The sequence below is a fragment of the Equus quagga genome, chromosome 10, assembly GCF_021613505.1.
Source record: "Equus quagga isolate Etosha38 chromosome 10, UCLA_HA_Equagga_1.0, whole genome shotgun sequence".
Lineage (NCBI taxonomy): Eukaryota > Metazoa > Chordata > Mammalia > Perissodactyla > Equidae > Equus > Equus quagga.
In genome coordinates, this window is record NC_060276.1 from 87,670,666 (window position 1) to 87,690,271 (window position 19,606).

Genomic DNA, 19,606 nt, shown 5'->3' on the forward strand with positions numbered 1-19,606 from the left:
TTTTGTTGTTTTTCTATTGCTTATAGGGGTTCAGGATTTCTGCGGCTCATAGGGGTAGCCAGCCAGAGGAGAAATTATATGGAGGAGAAAAATAGCATGTTTACTCCTAAGTAATTTGGAGTAAATCTGTTGAGTTTTATGGTATTTTGAATCTGGGAAAACATTTTATTCCAGGTAGTTCTCCTACCCTGACAAAGGATTTTGAACATGGCTCTGTTTTATTATCATTCACTATAGGACAACCACTTTAAACTCTTATATAATTTAAAAGTTTTCTAGTGAGTCGACAGTTCTTGGACATATTAAACATTGAAAGCAAATCCTGAGTTTTCCTCTTTATTTTAGGTATCAAGAGTACTGTACCTAATGGTGTTTTTTTGGGAAAATAATTTTCTGAGATTGACAAGTGTGAAAAAAGCATGAGTTGTGTCACTTGGCATGATTATTATGAATTCATTGTATATTTGCTTACTATATCTGCAAGATACATATATATATTTTCTGACAAACCACACGCCCTGGGTATTTACACCACCCTGCATTTTCTTCCCTATAGAGGGCCTTGTTAATGAATAGGCTCTCAGAATCAGCGTTTTTTCCTTCTATGAACCTGCTGTATTCAAGGAGTCTGCTAGATGCTCAGGGTCATGTATAGGAACAAGATGTACTGCCTCCTTTCCCCAAATGAATGCTCCATTTACTGGAATCTGATTTATATTTAGTTGCGTAAGTACTATAATAGATGCATAAATAAGTGCTGAGAAGCAGTGATAATTAGTTTTGATTTTAGGAAAATCATAGAAAAGTTGACATATGAAATAGATTTCCACAGAGAAAAAGAATCTTTGAGTTGGGAGTGGGGATGGAATTTCAAGCAGAGGAAAAATCATGAACAACGGTCTAGGAGCTATCTACAGTGCTTAAATTGGGATCTGGTTTAATTTATTGTGGATATTTCAGGTTGTGTTACGTTGAATTGAATGTTAATACAAGTACTGTAAAATAGCACAGTAGTTGTATTTTATATCAGGGAGTTTGAGGGAGAGAAGACCTTAGTTCAAATGTCAGTTCTTAGCCATTATCCCATGAGATATGTCTCAAATGGTTGGCATAAAAGTGCTCACACATATGCGTGCATGTAGACACATGCATACACACATACCAACTCTGCCTTTGTCCCTTTGCTTGCCCATCCTGTCCTCTGCCAAGGTAAGCCTGTTTTTGTAATCGGAGAAACTAATGGAGCAATTTCCTATTCTGTTATTAGATGCAATAACACAGCTAATCACTTAAACATCTTTCATTTTGTGTATCACCTGCATTATGAGATTACAGGGATGTTAACCAAGTTTTCAATGATATAGAGGCTAACTGTAGACATTGCTGCTTGTCAGAGGTTCCTCATTAGCTGATTTTACCAGCCCTTCGCATTTCGATGGTGTGAGTTCAGAGAAACAACTTTACCACATGCTCAAGATCAGAAGAGACTTGTCATAGCCAGCCTCCAGAAGGGGCCACCAATGATCTCTATCTTCAGGTATTCACACCCTTGTGTAGTCTCCTCCTAACACTATATGAAATTTATTTGGTGAAACCAATGGAATACAACAGAAATGATGGTATGTCACTTCCAAGATTAGGTTATAAAGACTGGTTTCCATCTTGGGTTCTTTCTCTATCGCTCTTACTTACTCTCAAGGAAGCCAATGGCCATGTTGTTTGGACAGCAGTCATCCTATAGAGAGGCCCATGTGGCAAGGGACTGAGGTCTCCAGAAAATGGCCAGTGAGGAACTGAGTCCTGCCAAGAACCATGTAAGTGAGCTCAGAAGCAGATTCTCCAGCCTTGAGATGACAGCAACTCTGACTGGCAGCTTGACTGCAATGTCATGACAGACTCTGAGCTATAACTACAAGGTTAAACTGCTCTTGAATTCCTGACCCCCAGAAATTGTGAGACAATAAATGTTTATTGTTTTGAGGGGCTAAATTTTCGTGTAATTTGTTATGCAGCAATAGATAACTAAGACAAGACCCTTCTGAGTGAGAGCTTTCTCTTGTGCATAAACCACAGAGCATACTCAAAGTGCCTCCTTGAAATTGCTGAGGATGTGTCACCTCAGCAATGAGGCATGGCATCTGAGCACCATTTTGAGCCTGTGCTTCAGATGATGTAACTATATAATAGAAGGAGAAGAGAGAAACTTCAGATGCATGACCCATCGTGGCTGGGACCACACTTCTGCCTGGAACATATGGCATCTCTGTTCATGTATTTGATCCTTTCATTTAAAATCAATCAATCTCTTTTTTATCTAATAGGTAGTTCAGATCCTAACTTTTGCTTTCATGAAAACTATAAAAAGCAAAATGCAACCCTCATGATTGGGAGTGAGGAAAAAAATCATACATTAGGACAAAATTGATCCATTAGCAGCTGCACAGCAGTTGTGAGAGGAGGGTTGGACTCGTGAGTGGAGACCCCTCTGTGGAGCACAAATGGACCCAGAAGGTTATTCAATCACTCTAAGTCTTGGTATCTTCTTTTATAAAATTAGATAAACAACACCTGACAGAGATTTTGTGATGATTAAGTGTGATTCTGCTTGTGAAAGTATTTGCACCTATTAAATATCATTTTTTTAAAGGTAAGCTCTTTTTTTTTGGAGGGGAAGATTGGCCCTGAGCTAACCTCTGTTGCCAATCTTCCTCTTTTTTTTCTCCCCAAAGCCCCAGTACATAGTTGTATACCTTAGTTGTAAGTCTCCAGTTCTTCTCTGTGGGATGCTGCCACAGCATGGCTTGATGAGCAGTGTGTAGGTCCACGCCCAGGATCCGAACCAGCAAACCCTGGGCTGCCAAAGTGGAGCACATGAAGTTAATCACTACACCACCGGGCCAGCCCCTATTAAATATCATTTAAAAATATTCTCTAAAGTGCAGTGCATTGGCCTTAGGAGACATGTCCGTTCATAGAAGAGGATGTCTTAACCCAATGAGCAAATATTATCTGAGCACCTACTAGGTGCCAGGCACTGTGTTGTGGTCCCCATCCTATTAATATTTTCATACATTTTTTACAAATTGATTGAGGTATGGTGTCAGGAATCCACAAGACCACGTGGGAGTTTGATGATTTGCTAGGTGGACTCACAGGACTCAGCATATAGTCATAGTCATGGCTATGATTTATTACACTAAAAGGATACAAAGTAAAATCACCAAAGATAAAAAGTGCATGGGGTCAAGGCCAGGGGAGACCAGATGCAAGCCTCCAAGAGTCCTCTCCTTGTGGGGTCACACAGGACACTTAATTACTTTAACAACAAATTGTTAACACATGTGAAATGTCTGTCAGAAAAGCGATTAGAAACTCAGTGCCCAAGGTTTTTGTTGGGGTTGGCCACATAGGTACTCTTTGCCTAGCATGCACCCAAATTCCAGAGTCCTAGAAGGAGAGCAAGTGTTTAGTGTAAACTACATTGTTTGCACCGTTTAGGCACAGTGAACACACTTATCAGTTAGAAAATGATGGGAGCCCCATCCAAATACAAGAATGGAGTTATGATGTAGTCCAGTTTGTCAATTCTTTCATTTATCCTTTTGGTATCATAGCTAAGAAAGCATTGCCTATCTCAACAACTCAAAGATTTTCTCCTAAGTTTTCTAAAGGTTTATTGTTTTACTTCTTACATTTATGCCTAGAACCAATTTTTGTGTATCCACATCATTTTTGTGTGTGGTGTGAGGTAAGTGTCCAAGTTCATCTCTTTGGATATGGATATCCCACTGCCCCAGGAACGTTTGTTTAAAAAGCTTTGTTGAAAATCAGTTGACTATAAATATATGGATTTATTCCTGGCTCTCAATTCTATTCCATGGATCTATGTGCCTATTTCTATGCCAGTATCACACAATCTTAATAACTGTAGCTTTATAGTAAGTTTTAAAATTAGAAAGGAAAAGTACCCAAATTTTCTTCCATTTTTTCAAAATAGTTTCAGATATTATAGATTTTTTGCTTTTCCATATAAATTTTAAGATCAATTTTTAAATATCTGCAAAAAAATCCTGGTGAAATTTTCATAGGGATTTCATTGAATCTACATATGAATTTGGGTAAAATTGCTATCAATTGTATTGAGTCTTCTACTCTATGAAGATGGAATGTCTTTCCATTTATTTAGATATTTTCGATTTCCCTCACCAATGTTTTATAATTTTGTGTGCAATCTTGCACTTCTTTAGTTAAATTTATTCATAAGTATTTTATTCTTTTTGATGTGATTATAAAAGGAATTATATTAATTTCATTTTCAGATTGTTCGTTGTATATAGAAATACAATTGGCTTTTTGTATATTGATCTTATAATCTGCGATCTCATATTAATTCTTTTTTTTTTAAAGATTGACATCTGAGCTAACATCTGTTGCCAACCTTCTTTTTTTTCCTTCTTCTTCTCCCCAAAGCCCCCCAGTACACAGTTGTATGTTCTAGTTGTGAGTGCCTCTGGTTGTGCTATATGGGGCACCACCCCAGCATGACTTGATGATCAGTGCCATGTCCACACCCAGGATCTGAACTCGTGAAACCCTGGGCTGCTGAAGTGGAGCACTCGAGCTTAACCAGTCAGCCACAAGGCCAGTCCCCTAATATTAGTTCTAATAGCTTCTTTTTGTAGATTCCTTAGGATTTTCTACATGCAGGATCATGTCATCTGCAAATAAAGACAGTTTTACTTTTTCCTGTTTAATATGGATGCTTTTTTTTTTTTTTTTGGTGAGGAAGATTGGCCCTGAGCTAACATCCATTGCCAATCTTCCCCTGTTTGCTTGAGGAAGATTGTCCCTGAGCTAACATCATGCCCATATTTCCTCCATTTTGTATGTGGGACGCTGCCACAGCATGGCTTGATGAGTGGTGTATATGTCCAAGCCCAGGATCCGAACCCACAAACCCCGGGCCACCGAAGTGGAGCATGCGAACTGAACCACTACACCACCAGGCTGGCCCTTTTTTTCCCTTTCTTGATTGCATTTGCTAGAATCTCCAGTATATTGTCAAAAAAAGTGAGAATGGACAACCTTTCTTTGTCCTATATCTTAGGGGTGAGACCTTTATTCTTTTACCATTAAGTATGATATTTGCTGTAGACTTTTTGTAACTGCCCTTTATCAGGTTGAGGAACCTCCCTTCTATTCTTAGTTTGTTGAGAATTTTTATTATTTATTACTGTTGGATCTTGTCAAATACTTTCTATTGAAATGATCATGTGATTATTGTCCTTTAGCCTATTAGTGTATTATATATTGGTTGATTATTAGATGTTAAATCAACCTTGCATTCCTGGGACAAATCTTATGTGGTCATGCTGTATAACCCTTTCTGTATGTTGATGGACTTGGCTTGCTAATCTTTTGCTGAGAATGTTTGTCCCTATATTTAAAAGTGATATTGGTCAGGAGTCTTCTTGTGAAATCTTTGTCTGGTTTTGGTATCAGGGTGATGCTTGCCTCATAGAATAAGTTGGGACATATTCTTTCCTCCTCTATTTTTGGGAAGAATTCATGGGGTATTGGTGTTTTTGTCTTCAAATTTTTTGATAGAATTTGCCAGTAAAGCCAACACGACCTGGGCTTTGCTTTGTAGGAAGATATTTGACTATTAATTCAATTTCTTTACGTATTATAAGTATTATAGGTATATTAAGTTTTTCTATTTGTTCTTGATAATTTTCTTATCTCTATTTGTGGTCATTGCTTTCCCACTTAAATAAGTCCCTTCAGCATTTTTTGTAGAACTGGTTTCTTGGTGATAAACTCCTTTAATTTTTGCTTGTCTTGGAAGCTCTTTATCTCTCCTTCCATTCTGAATGATAACTTTGCTGGATAGAGTATTCTTGGCTGTAGGTTTTTTCCTTTCAGCACTTTAAATATATCATGCCATTCTCTTCTAGCCTGTAGATTTGGGCTGAGAAGTCCACTGATAGCCTTATGGGATTTCCTTTGTATGTCACTTGTTGCCTTTGTCTTGCCACTTTTGGGATTCTCTCTTTATCTTTAATTTTGGACATTTTAATTATAATGTGTCTTGGTGTGGGCCTATTTGGGCTTATCTTCTTTGGAGCTCTCTGTGCTTCCTGTACTTGGATATCTGTTTCCTTCCTTAGGTTAGGAAAATTGTCATCCATTATTTCTTCAAATAGATTTTCTGCCCCTTTGTCTCTATCTTCCCCTTCTGGGACACCCATAATACAAATGTTAGTGCACTTGATATTGTCTGAGTTCTCTTAGATTGTTCTCATTCTTTTTAATTCTTTTTTCTTTTGTCTGTTCAGCTTGGGTGATTTTCTCTAGTCTTTCATCTAGCTCACTGATCCATTCTTCTGTGTCATCTACTCTGCTATTGAGTCCCTCTAGTGAATTTTTCATTTCCAGTATTGCGTTCTTCATTTCTGATTGGTTCTTTTTTTGTATTTTCCAGTTCTTTGTTGATGATCTCACTGTGTTTGTCCAGTCCTCTCCCAATAACTGTGAGGATCCTTATGAGTTTTTGTTTGAACTCTTTGTCGGATAGATTGCTTATTTCTGTTTCATTTAGCTCTTTTTCTGGGGTTTTGTCCTATTCCCTTGCTTGGAATCTATTCCTTTGTCTCCTCATTATGCCTCTTTCTCTCTGCTATATCTATGTATTAGATGAGTCAGCTATGTCTCCTGATCTTGGAGAAGTGATCTTATGTAAGCAATGCCTTTTGAGGCCCAGTAGTGTGCTTCCCTCTTGTCACCAGTCTAAATGATCCAGGAGTGACCCCTTGTGGGCTACTTGTGTCCTTCTGCTTTGGCAAGCTTGCTCTTACTTCAGGTACCCAGGGAGTCTAGTCTTTTCATCCCTGGCCAGCTGTTCGTAAATCTGATTTGGGGAGTCTCACCACCATTGGCTACAAGGTCTAATAGTACACTCCTACTGTAGTTTTCCTGTTAATTGGGTAGGTACCCAGTGTAGCTAGTTGCTAGGCTCAGGGGCTTATGGTTGCTGTAGGCCTCAGGCCTGCAAGGCTGTTGTCAGCTCTCTTAGGAGTGCAGCTGGCCCTAAGCATGGGAGCACCCAATTGTTTCAGGCTTTGGAAGGTGAGGCTGATCCTTTTTATGGCTATTTGAGAAGGACAGGTCTTCTGCCACTGATAAGCCCTACCCCCACAGGACCACACACACCATCAGCACAGTCCTGGTCCTGCACACTTCCCGACCCCCTAGAGCATACCTTGACGCCCCACTTCAGAGGAACCCCCTCTCCACCAACGACCCCCGCAGTTCACCTGGTCCTCACACAGGCCCTGCCCCACAGACGTGGACACACTCGCCTTCCTGTAGACAATCAAGGCACCCAGTCTATGCAGGCCGACAAGTAGCCTGAGGGCTTGCTATTGGGTGGGGCCGGTCCCTAGGGCAGGCTGCCTGTCCTACTTGAACTGGATTAAATCTGCACTGGAGTGGGTGTGACAGACCCAGGGCTAACAGGCCAGGGGAAGAACTTCAATGGTGTCTGCCAGTGTCTGTGTCAGTACACCTGTTTTAGGTGACAACAATGGCCACCACCAATGTCTCAATCTCCAGAGAGGTCTCACCTCTCACCAAGATGCACCCAGAGCCCACCAGGTGAGTCTCATTTCACCAAAGGACTGTTAGCCTTCTTTCTGGTGATTTTAGGTTGCTCTCTGAGATGGGTGAATTTGTGCATGGGCCCTTTAAGACCCAGGTTTTTTCGGCTTTCCTCAGATAGCTTTTCTGGGGGTGTCCCCGCTACAGTTAATAGCCAGCATAGCCAGATAGTAAGACCCTTGTCTCAGTTGTGCTGAGTCTGAAGGATGCTTATGGCGGTGATGGGTCCCCGCTCAGGACTTCACTCCTGCAGGAGGACTGCATACCTTAGGGTGGCTTCCGCCTGGCTGGCTGTGAAGCTCCACTGCTTGTAAAGGTGGCTTTTTTTTCCTCCAGAAGGAATTTCTGCCTCTTCTCCCTCAGTCAGTACTGTCCCTTGTTGTGGGGGTTCTTTTTATCCAGTTTTCTCTCCAGGGTAATTTTTCCAAAAATAGTTGTAACCTGATTGTGTTTGTGGGAGGAGGTGAGTTCAGAGTCTGCCTACGCTGCCATCTTGACGAGATCCCTCTATTTGTTCTTGAGTCAGGTTTATTAGTTTTTCTTTGAATTTTTCCTTTTTATCTAAGTTGTTTAATTTCTTGGCATAAAGTTGTTCATATTATTCCCTAATAATCCTTTCATCTGTAGAAAGGCCAATGATAATGTCCACTCTTTCATTGCTAATTTTGGCATTCTGTGTCATATTTTTCTTGGTTAATAGCTAATGGCTTGCCAAGTTAGTTGACTGCTTTCATTTATATCATTTTTCTGTTTTCTATTTCATTGATTTCCACTTTAATCTTTGTTTCAATTCCTCTGTTTGCTTTGGGTTTAGTTTTCTCTTCATTTTCAAGATCATTAATATGAAAGCTTAGATTATTGATTTAAGTTCTTGTTTCTTTTCTAATATAGTCATTTAAAGCTTTAAATTTCCACCTAATCGTTGCTTATGGTAAATTTTCATATATCCTCTTTTAATTTTCTTTGAGTTCAAAATAAATTCTAGTTTCTTTGTAATTTCTTCTTTAATGCATAGTTTGTTTAGAAATGTATTATTTAATTTCCCAGTATTTGTGGAGTTCCCAAATTTCCTTCTGTTTTTGATTTCCAATTAAACTCTGTTGTGACTGGAAGATATATTTTGCATCATTTCAATCCTTTTAAATTTATTAAGACTAGTTTTATGGCCTACTATGTGGTTCTTGTGGAGAATGTTGCATGTGTGCTTGAAAATAATGTGCATCATGCTGTCTTTGGGTAGAATGTTCCATAGATGTTTGTTACATCAATTTGGTTGATAGTGTTGTTCAAATCTTCTGTTTTCCTGCTGATGTTATAATTGTTTTCTTTTAATTATTGAGAATGCAGTATTGAAATCTCCAGCTATTATCATTGAATTGTCTATTTCTTCCTTCAATTTTGTCAGTTTTTTCATGTATTTCAGTTGTTTCATGTATTTTGGGGCTCTGTTGTTAGATGAATATATACTTATATCTTCCTGCTGAATTGATTCTTTTATTATAAAATATCCCTTTTGTCTCTAGTAACATATTTTGTCTTAAAGTCTACTTTGTCTAATTTTAACATCCAATTCTCTTTTGGTTATTATTTATATGAGATATCTCTTTCCATTCTTTTCTTTTCAACCTATTTGTCTCTTTAAATCTAAACTGTGTGTCTTATAAATAGCATATAGTTGGATCCCATTGTTTTTTCATCTGGCCTGATAACCTCTTACTTTTATATGGAATGTTTAATTTATTTACATTTAATGTAATTATTTATATGCTAGGATTTACATCTGCCATTTTTCTATTTGTTTTCCATAAGTCTTATGTCCTTTTGCTTCCTCTATTCCTCCATTATTGCTTTCTTTTCTGTTAAATTAATATTTTTTAGCATATCATTTAAATTCCTTTATTGATTTTCTTTTATATTTTTTGTTATTTTCATAGTTGTTGCCTTGGATATTACAAATAACATCTTAAAACAATCCAGTTTGGATTAATACCAACTTAATTTTAACAGTATGCAAAAACTTTGATCCTATATCGCTCCCTTCCCTCTCCTTTCTTTGTGCTATCATTGCTGTACAAATTACATCTTTATACATTATAAGCTCATAAACACAATTTTGTTATGAATGTTTTATGAAGTTGTCTTTTAAACCAGTTAGGAGAAGAAATGCATTAAAATATGTTTATACATTTTTAAAAAATTGACATTCATTTATCTTAGAAGTATTCCTTTTTCTTTATTGGATTCCAATTATTATCTAATTTTTTTTCTTCAGCCTGAAGGATTCCCTTTCATATTTCTTATAGGGCAGCCATGCTGGTGACAAATTATCTCTCTTTGCTTATCCAGAGATGTTTTAATTTATTCTTCATTTTTTTTTTTGCCACTTTTAGATTTTATTTTTTTCCCTTTTTCTCCCCAAAACCCTCCAGTACATAGTTGTATATTCTTTGTTGTGGGTCCTTCTAGTTGTGGCATGTGGGATGCTGCCTCAGCATGGTTTGAAGAGCAGTGCCATGTCGGCTCCCAGGATTCGAACTGACAAAACCCTGGGCCGCCTGCAGTGGAGTGCGCGAACTTAACCACTCAGCCACGGGGCCAGCCCCTATCCTTCATTTTTGAAGGATAATTTTGCTGAATATGTAAGTCTTGTTTGATAGTCTCTTTTATTTCAACACTTTGAATATGTCATCCCACTGTGTTCTGGCCTCCATGACAAGAAATCAGCTGTTAATCTCATGGAGGATATCTTGTACATGAAGAGTTTTTCTCTTGCTGTTTTTAATATTTTCTTGTTGTCTTTGACTTCTGACAGTTTGACTATAATGTGTATAATTGTATATTTTTTTGAGTTTATCCTACTTGAAATTTGTTGAGCTTATTAGATATGTAGATTAATCATTTTCATCAAATTTTGGAATTTTTCAGCCATTATTTATTCAAATAAATTTTTGATCCTTTTTTCTTTCTTTTCTTACTTCAGGGTCCCCATTATGTGTATGTTGGTAAGCTTTAGTAATGTCACACAGGTTTCTGAGACTCTGTTCATTTTTCTTCGTTCTGTTTTTCTTTCTGTTCTTCAGGCTGAGTAATCTTAATTGACCTGTTTTCAGGTTTGTCTGCTGCTAGCTCAAGTCTATTGGTGGGCCCTCATAGTGAACTTTTTCTTTTCAGTTATTATACTTTAAATCTCCAGAATTTTTATTTGCTTCTTTTTTCTTATTTCTCTCACATTATTTTAAATCTCTATTTGGTGAGACATGGTTGCTATACATTCATTCTTTAAACCTCTTTTCCTTTAGTTCTTTGAACATATTTAGAGTAGCTTATTTAAACTCTTTGTCTAAGTTAAAATCTGGGCCCCAATATACATTTTCTATTGCTTGCTTTTTTCCTGTGTGTAGCCTGTAATTTCCTGGTATTTTGCACATCTCATAATTTTTCTTTAAACTGGACATTTAGGCAATATATTGTGGCAACTTTGGAATTAGAACACTCCATCACTCTTTGAGTTTCTTGTTATTTCTGTGGTTAATTTTTCTGGTTTCTGCTTGTTTCCTTAGTGACTTTCCTGGACTAATTATATAGATTTCATATTCCCTGCTATGTGGTGACTGAATTCTCTTCCTACCTAAAATTTAAAAAGTAATTTTTTTAAGCCTGGCTTCTTATGAGTCACCTTTTGATCAATATATTTTAGTGGTCAGCCAACAATCAATCATAAGACTTTCTTAAATATCCTGAGACAAAATGTCTTCCATCCTTTGCCAGGTGGATCTCTGTGTGAAGGCATGCCTTCAAACATTGCCTGGTTAAAAAGTCAGCCTTAGCTTTCACATTCTGATTGCACAGAGCCTCAATTTCAACCAGAAGCGAGTGACTTGGGCTCTCTCCTTTCTCAGTTCTTTCCTGGACATAAGCACAGCCTTGTACATGCATACAGCCTTCTAGGCCCCCAGAAATATCTTAAAGCTTTTCAAAGTCCTATAGTTGTCTATTTCCCCAGGGCTACTTTTAACATTTTTGGCCAGGCTCTTGTTTGTCCCAACTGAAATCACAGTCTTAGACAGCTGTGATGTTAATAATTCTAGCTGATTGCTATTGTTTTTAGTCATGCTCTAGGGATAGGGCTTGTTTCACATAGCTGAGTTCTGAGTCAAATCAAGTAGTAACAAAACTCTGGAATTGGACCTTTTACAGAAAGCTGTGAGTCTGGCCAAAATATTGACTGTGCTCTGGGGATGGGCTTTTAACAGAGCTCCAAAAGAGGTCACTTCTCTCTTTTGGCTGTAAGACTGGCAGCTTTTCATGGCTATCATGCCAATGAGCTAGGGAGAGGGACACAGGAGAAAACTCAAATGAAAATACCATGGACCTAGCTGTTCCTACCGAGATGCAGTAGTTTTTCCTAAATCAACTCTTTTCAGTTTGTTCTGTGCCTCTGGTTAATTTTTAGAGTTCATAAATCGTTAGATTGCTTTGTCAGTATTTTCTTTGCTTTTATGGGGGAGCAGATTCACCAAGGGCCTCACTCTGCCACTTTGGAAGTTGACTTGGTTTCTCACACATTTTTAAACAAGTAGAAATTGGTATTACTTTCCCAGAGGAAAGATTATGAATGTGAATATAAATGATAAAAAGAAGTTTGTCTTTTTACCTAGCTTATTCTTTTTTGAGCAGCTAATCATAAGGAAATAATCAGAATTCAGTGAAATGATTTTGTACAATTTTATTCATAATAGAGAAAAATATGTACATATATATCCAGCCATATAAATTTGATTAAATAATAAATGTAATTTTCAATGACTGCATAGTATTTCACATATAAATATACCATGAAAGAATATATAGCATGAGATAATATCCAAAGTATACTAATAAATGACCAATATATGAGCCCAATTTTGTTATATCATATATTGCAATTTATATTACAAATTATATAATATATAAATATTATAAAATATGTATTTTGTAACACATGTATATTAAGATATATTTTGTAACACACAAACGTATATATATGCATGTGTATATATATATTCGCACACAAGCATATATATGGATATAGTGTATACTATAGTATTAAACGTGGTTACCTCTGCATGGTAAATAATTTTTCTTTTCTTTTTTGTTTTGTTTTACTTTTTTATTGGTCAGGAAGATTGGCTCTGAGCTAACATCTGTTACCAATCTTCCTCTTTTCGCTTGAAGAAGATTGTCGCTGAGCTAACATCTATACCAATCTTCCTCTATTTTATATGGGATGCTGCCAAAGCATGGCTTGATAAGGGGTGCTATGTCCATGCCTGGGATCCGAACTGGTGAACCCCAGGCCACCAAAGCAGAGCGTGCAAACTTAACCAATATGCCACGTGGCCAACTCCTATTTTCTTCTGTGAGTTTTATGTATTTTAGACATTTTTTATAGTCATATTTTGCAACAAAATAATACATGTTTTAAGACTAATTTAATAAACTATTTGTTAGTTGTGGTTACATCTATTGGGATGATGTGGTTTATTATATAACTGTTCTACTTTTGAAGAACTGTAAAGGAGTATTATTTCTGACAAATTAACCTTTTTACTCTGTTTGACACTGGTAGTTATATAAAGGACCAAGATTCCTTTCTAACTTCACCTGCTAGAAAGCTTAGAGACAAATTTGTTGTTTACCCTTAACCATAACAACTGAATGGTATGAATATTTTGCCTTTTTCTTAGCTTCACTTTATATCCATTCTAATTTTCTTTTTTCACTTCTATTTTCAATTTATTGTGTTTTCTTACATGTCATATATCCTTCTAAAGCATCTTCAATCTCTTTTAAAATAATAGAAAAATTGGGGCATGAATATATCTGTATATACACACACAGATACGAATATACATATTTTAAAGATAAGCACAACATAACTCAGTTTTTGTGACATTTAAATATTTACCTATAAGACCATCCATTCTTTATGCAGTGCATCCATTCTTTTGTACAGCATATTACTTCTACAATTTCTTGGCAGTTTTAGCACACAAAGCTATTTATCCTATCATATTTCTCTATAGGTGCATTTTTTCCTATATTCCTATCTATCAAAACTGCTATTTTAATCACTATTGTACACAATCCTGCTGTGGTTGGTATCTGGTCCACAAGGGAAGCATGATCTCCTGGGAAAAGCACTGGGGTTGACTCAGACTTTTAGGGTTTGTGACCAGGCTGTGACAATTACTGGCCATGTGGCCTCAGGTAAGTTATCTAAACAATCTGAACCATCTTATTTGTGAAATAGAATGATAATACCCTCTGTCATAACTAGCTAATGGAGTTTTTAGGATTGATTGAAATCAGGAATGCGGAAAGTTTGTGTTAGACCCATGTATCATTGTACATATGGTGGACAAAGATGTCTAGGCTAACAAAGTCTGAATTTGCCAAGCTGATCACCTTAGCTCAGGGCTGCATCGGCCCAAAGAGGGTGACTTTTTCTAATTTGTACAAGATCTCCATAGGGACTCATTGCATTTATAAAAGATTGTCTTCATAAATTGCAAAGATATTATCCAAATGCATTTCTCTATATCAACAATTTTGTATGCTAAGATCCTGAAAATGCTGATGGGGTTAACTACTTGTTTTTCTTCCTAGGGAGTCACCAATTGATTAACAGATAGCATATGTTCATAAGAACCAGTTTTTACTGGAACTCATGCTTATTTAGAGTAACAGTAATCATTAGCATTGGGAGTTTTGCAAAAAGCAATGCTGTAGCATTTGCATGAAAGCTAGTATATCTGGGAATGTTTTGCCCTGATTTTGTGCCTCCCTTGCCACTGTATTTATCACATTCTGTGAGATCAGCATTGAGAATCTATATGTCAACATATGAGGGTCAACTTATAATTAGCCTGCTGTTGTGGATGCTGAGACGTGCTGTCCAAATTTCCTCTTCAGGTCTGAAGCACTTATTTCCCAGGTGTGTTGGTTGCTGGCAGTTCAGAGCTGAGTCTGTCCCCAGGAATTGCCCTTGGCTGAAATGGCTGCCTCTTCCAAGGTTACATCCCCTTCCCACGGGCAGCCAGCATTCAATAACTAGATGATGCAGGGTATGAGGCCAATCCCCTTGCCTCAGTTTGGGACATCTCTGGGGGCCACCCCAGGTTCAAAGCTTTCCATGAAGCCAACTGGTTTCTGTTGCAACTACATTATAGTTCAGTTTCTCCCATACTCCCTTACATGTGTTGTTTTCAAGAGCACTCCCCTAAAAACCATCTGCACATAAATCTTCATCTCTGAGTCAATTTCCCAGGGTGCCCAACCTCAATACCTACAAAACTTGTAGAAATCCTTGACATGAATCTTCAGATATGGGAGCTGGCTGCCTAGTCAATAGCCATTCTATCCTTCTTTCTCAAAAACTGAACTCCAATTTTATTTAGGCTATCAATGGGCCAAGCTTATGTTACAAAATATATTTCCCAGACTTCTTTATAGTCAGGGGTGCCATGTGACACAGCTCTGGCCAACGACATGTAAGTAGAATTCGCTGCTTTTTAAAAGGGCTAAGTGAGCTGATACACGTACTTGTGCCCTTTAGCTTCTCTCCTCTTCCTTCCTGAAAAGTATTTTCAGTGCTAGAATGGGACCTGAGGGACAAACAAACAAATCTGGATGTTCTTCAACTCTAACTTCCTTCAGCTCCTTAACTAATGTCAGCCAACACTTAACTTAGGACTTTCATAAATTGAAAGAAAGAAACCATATCTTTTTTAAGTCATTGTTGTTTGGATATTGTTATGGTCAGCCAAACTCAATCCCTGTCTATTACAGGTGCGGGCAAATATTTTTAGGCTCTGGATTCAGAGAAGACCTAAGTTGAAGTTTAGACTCCAAATTGGAGTTAGATGATCTGGCCTTGAGTCTTATTTCACTCACGCATTCAGCCTCAGCTCCCTTATTTGTAAACTGGGGAGAACTTTACCTATGATACCTCATTCTTAAGAGGATTAAATGAGACCACAGGTGTAAATATGTCTAGCACAGTGCCTGCCAGAACAGAAGTGTTCTGTTAATATTGGTTCACTTCTTTACACATATCCCACAGCCCCTTGCAGCTACCAAGTTTACGATTGTAGATTAGAGCATATCAGATGCCCTATGGACGTCCTAGGTCTGAGTAATTCTGATAGGGTCTTCTGGCTGTCTATCACCAATCACTTAGTATTGGGGTCAGTTCTTTACTGACCTGTCATCTTATGAAGCCATGTCACACAGTGTAAAACAGCAAAGGAAAATGTTGCAGTTTGGTTCCCTGGGAAGGAGACCATGAGATAGACTTTACGATGCAGGATGTTTATTCAGGAATGTCTTTAGATTCAACCCCTGTGGAAGGGAGGCGAGGGAAACAAGATTGAGCAGAGGGAGAAGTCCAGCTGTGATGTAGACCCAGCGACAGCCTCTATTGACCCTACAGATAGTGGTGGAGCAAGCCCAAATTGGGCTGAGATGGCCAGGCCTTTATACTACCATGTGGATCAGACATCGGGTGGGACCACCCAGGGAAGGGGCGTGACCTTGGCAAGGCTGCTCTCTGCAGCTGAAGCAGATCCTGAAGAGGCTGACTGCTGGAGGCTGTCTGTCCACAGCAGTTCCAACAGCTGGTGTAACACATCTTTCATTGAGAGGGATCTGGTTAGAGGCTCATCTCAGTGTCCACTATAGATGGGAAGAAGAAACACAGTAACAGGAAATCACAGTGCTGAAACTTAAGTATAAACTAACAAAATATTTTCTGATGCATCACAGGCAACGGCGGTCCTAGTTCCTGGCTAGAGGAATTTTTTATACTGTTCTTTGAAGGAAAATGACTAAAAATTGAGCTTGCTTTACACCACTTCTTTTCTCATCTTCAAAAACTCACAATCTTGGTCTTGCTTTCTTGAAACATAAGGACTGGATTGTACCCATGGCAGTGGAGACAAAAGATCTGAGATACTATATGTAAAAAGTCTCACTGTTTTGAACAAACTGTCAGTTAAGCCAACTTAATTATTGCTTTTATTGGTCTAAAATTAGTCCACACATAATTAATACATATGGCACTTAATCACTGAAAAAGCAATTTACATACATTGCCTCACATAATCCACAAACTATGTTAGAAGCTAGAGTTGTAACCTTCGTTTTCCTCATTTCTTGTGGCTTTGTAAAATTCTTTACCAAATTCCTCAGTGGCTTAGAGCAAAAATAAAAGTAAACAAGCCAACAAAACAATGAAAAAAAAGAGGCGGGGATTTATGTTTCACAATTTATGTGGCTGATTTCATGGTTTTTCCAACATTTTCAATGTTTCCTTTTCTGGGATATTGCTGAGGATGTAGAAGGAAGGTTAGGGAGAGGTCACAGTCCTTATCTTACCCTCTGGCTCTCCCGACAGAGAGGGAAGAGATAAATTTTCCAGGTGAGAATATTTAGTCTCAGACACATTAAATAACTTTATCAAAGTCATTAAGTGCTGGAATATAGACTGGAACCTAGGTGTTTTTACTCTGACGCCAGTAGTTTTTCTATTGTGCTACCCACCTCATGGTTGTTCCTCCACATGTCCTGTCCTACTCTTTTCTTTCTTACTCGGAATCTCCTCTCAGACATCATTGGGAACATCCCAACACAATCAATACCTTCTTCAGTAGATAATCCAGCAGATATATTCCAGACTTCTAAAATATAAAATGTTTATTCTCTTGAAATCAAACAACGCACTTCTATCTGCTCATTATCATAGATGTTGGGTCGTGAATGTAGAGGCTAAAATGAGACAAATCTTCAACCATTAATTAAGCTTTGCTTGTTGAGATCAGGCTTTGGGTTGTTGCCAAAATTTCTCTCTTTCCGATTCTCTATCACCATCTCTTTCCTTCTCTATCTCTTTCTCACTGTTTTTTTTTTTTTTGAGGAAGATTAGCCCTGAGGTAACATCTGCCACCAATCCTCCTCTTTTGCTGAGGAAGACTGGCCCTGAGCTAACATTCATGCCCATCTTCCTCTACTTCATATGTGGGACATCTGCCACAATATGGCTTTCCGAGTAGTGCATAAGTCTGCACCTGGGATCCAAACCAGCGAACCCCGGGCTGCTTAAGCAGAATGTGTGAACTTAACTGCTGCACCACTGGGCTGGCCCCTCTCTCTCACTGTTTTTGACTCTCCATCCCTGTCTCTCTCTCTGCCTCTCTGTCATTCAGTCTATGTTTTTCATTTTCATCTCTTGGCCTATATTCTCTTCTCCATTCCCCTCCTCCACCCTTCTCTGCCCCTCCTCCTCTCCTCTCTTCCCCCGTTTTCTCTCACTCTCTTCCTTCCTCCCACTTCCCCCCTCCATCTCTCTCTGTCTTCTATCTCTATGTGTGGTCTCTTTCTCTTTGTTTCTGCCTCAGCCTCTCTCTGTGTGTGTCCGGCTGTGTCTTTTGCATGTCTGTCTCTTGCTTTTTTTTCTCAGTAATGCATAAAGTTTCACTAGGAACTATTTTGCTTCTTGAGAGATCTTCAGGTCTTCTAAATTAAGTCATTTTCTTAAAAGACTTTCTCACAATAACTATAAGCAGAAGACAACTGATTAAACAGGAGATGAATATTTAATGATAAATCCCTGAATACTTAGTTTTGTAGAGCCCATTATGTTTTCGGAGCCTTTAAAGCTCATTAGTTAATTCTTGCTGCATTTCTGTCAGATGGGCTTCTGCTTTAACCCTCCCCAGAGAAGACAGAAATATGATTGAAGCTTCCTAAACCTCCGCTCTGCGCTGGGGTGGCCCTACCAAATTTATTTACCTCCATGCTTTAGAGCAGAGGTCAGCAAACTACAGCTCATGGGCCAGACCCGGCCTGCTGCTTGTTTCTGTATGAATTAAGAGCTAAGAATGGTGTTTACATTTTTAAAAGTTTAAAAAAAGGAGAACTATAATATGTGGCAGAGACCATATGTGACCTGCAAAGCCTAAAATATTTACTCTCTTTCCCTTTATGGAATAAGCTTGCTGACTCCTGCTTTAGAGAATTTTGCATGGGAGTAGACACACCTGTGATTTCTCCAGGACATTAGAAGCATGCTACAACTCTTCCCACACTCTCTGTGGTCATGTGCCAAAGAAGCAGAAGCTGAGGTGGGGATGCTTGTGCAAATGGTTTAGTGAGGGAGTATTCTCTGATGAAACCCATAATGGAGTAAGGCCATCAGGAAAGGGCAGGAGAAGAAGCCAGGCAAAGATGTGGGTTCAACTGAAGTCTAGGCTCAGCCTGATCTCACAGGGAGCTAGCTCTGTAATGTGAAGAATACCATGGAGTTGTCCCAGCTTGAGGCAAGGGCGCTGGGCTTTAACACCCCAATATCAGTCAGTAGTAATGGGTCAACTCCTAGAAAAGGAGTCTGTGTAACCCCCTAGGCCTCTTTGTACAAAGCAGCCCCTGTTAACCTAGCACAATTCTCTAGAGATGGGTGAATTATGAGCCATTAGCAGCTAGTGCTCCTAGCAGCTGGAGAATGGACACAACAGCCTGATGAAGGGGATCTTGGCAGGGAACCAACAGTAACTACTACACAAATGACAATGGGGTAGGGGGGCTACTCTAATCTTACACCCTCTGTTGGCAGATTGAAGCCTCTCCTGCACCCCAGAGAGGTCTTTGACTCTGAGTAGTTGCCTGGGATGGGCTCCAACATCCTATTCACAAATACAGCAGTCATGCCCAAGAGGAGAGATCAGCCTTATGAACATCCAAGAAGCCCCATCTACATCCTAGATTAGAGGATGGAGAGTGATGGACTGTCTGAGCTGGACAGCCTTCAAAGGTCATCAGATCCAAAACCTTCGTTTTAAAGAGGAGGAGAGATTTAACAAGGTCGCACAGCTGGCAAGCAACTGAGTTAGCACTACATCCCTGTTTTTTT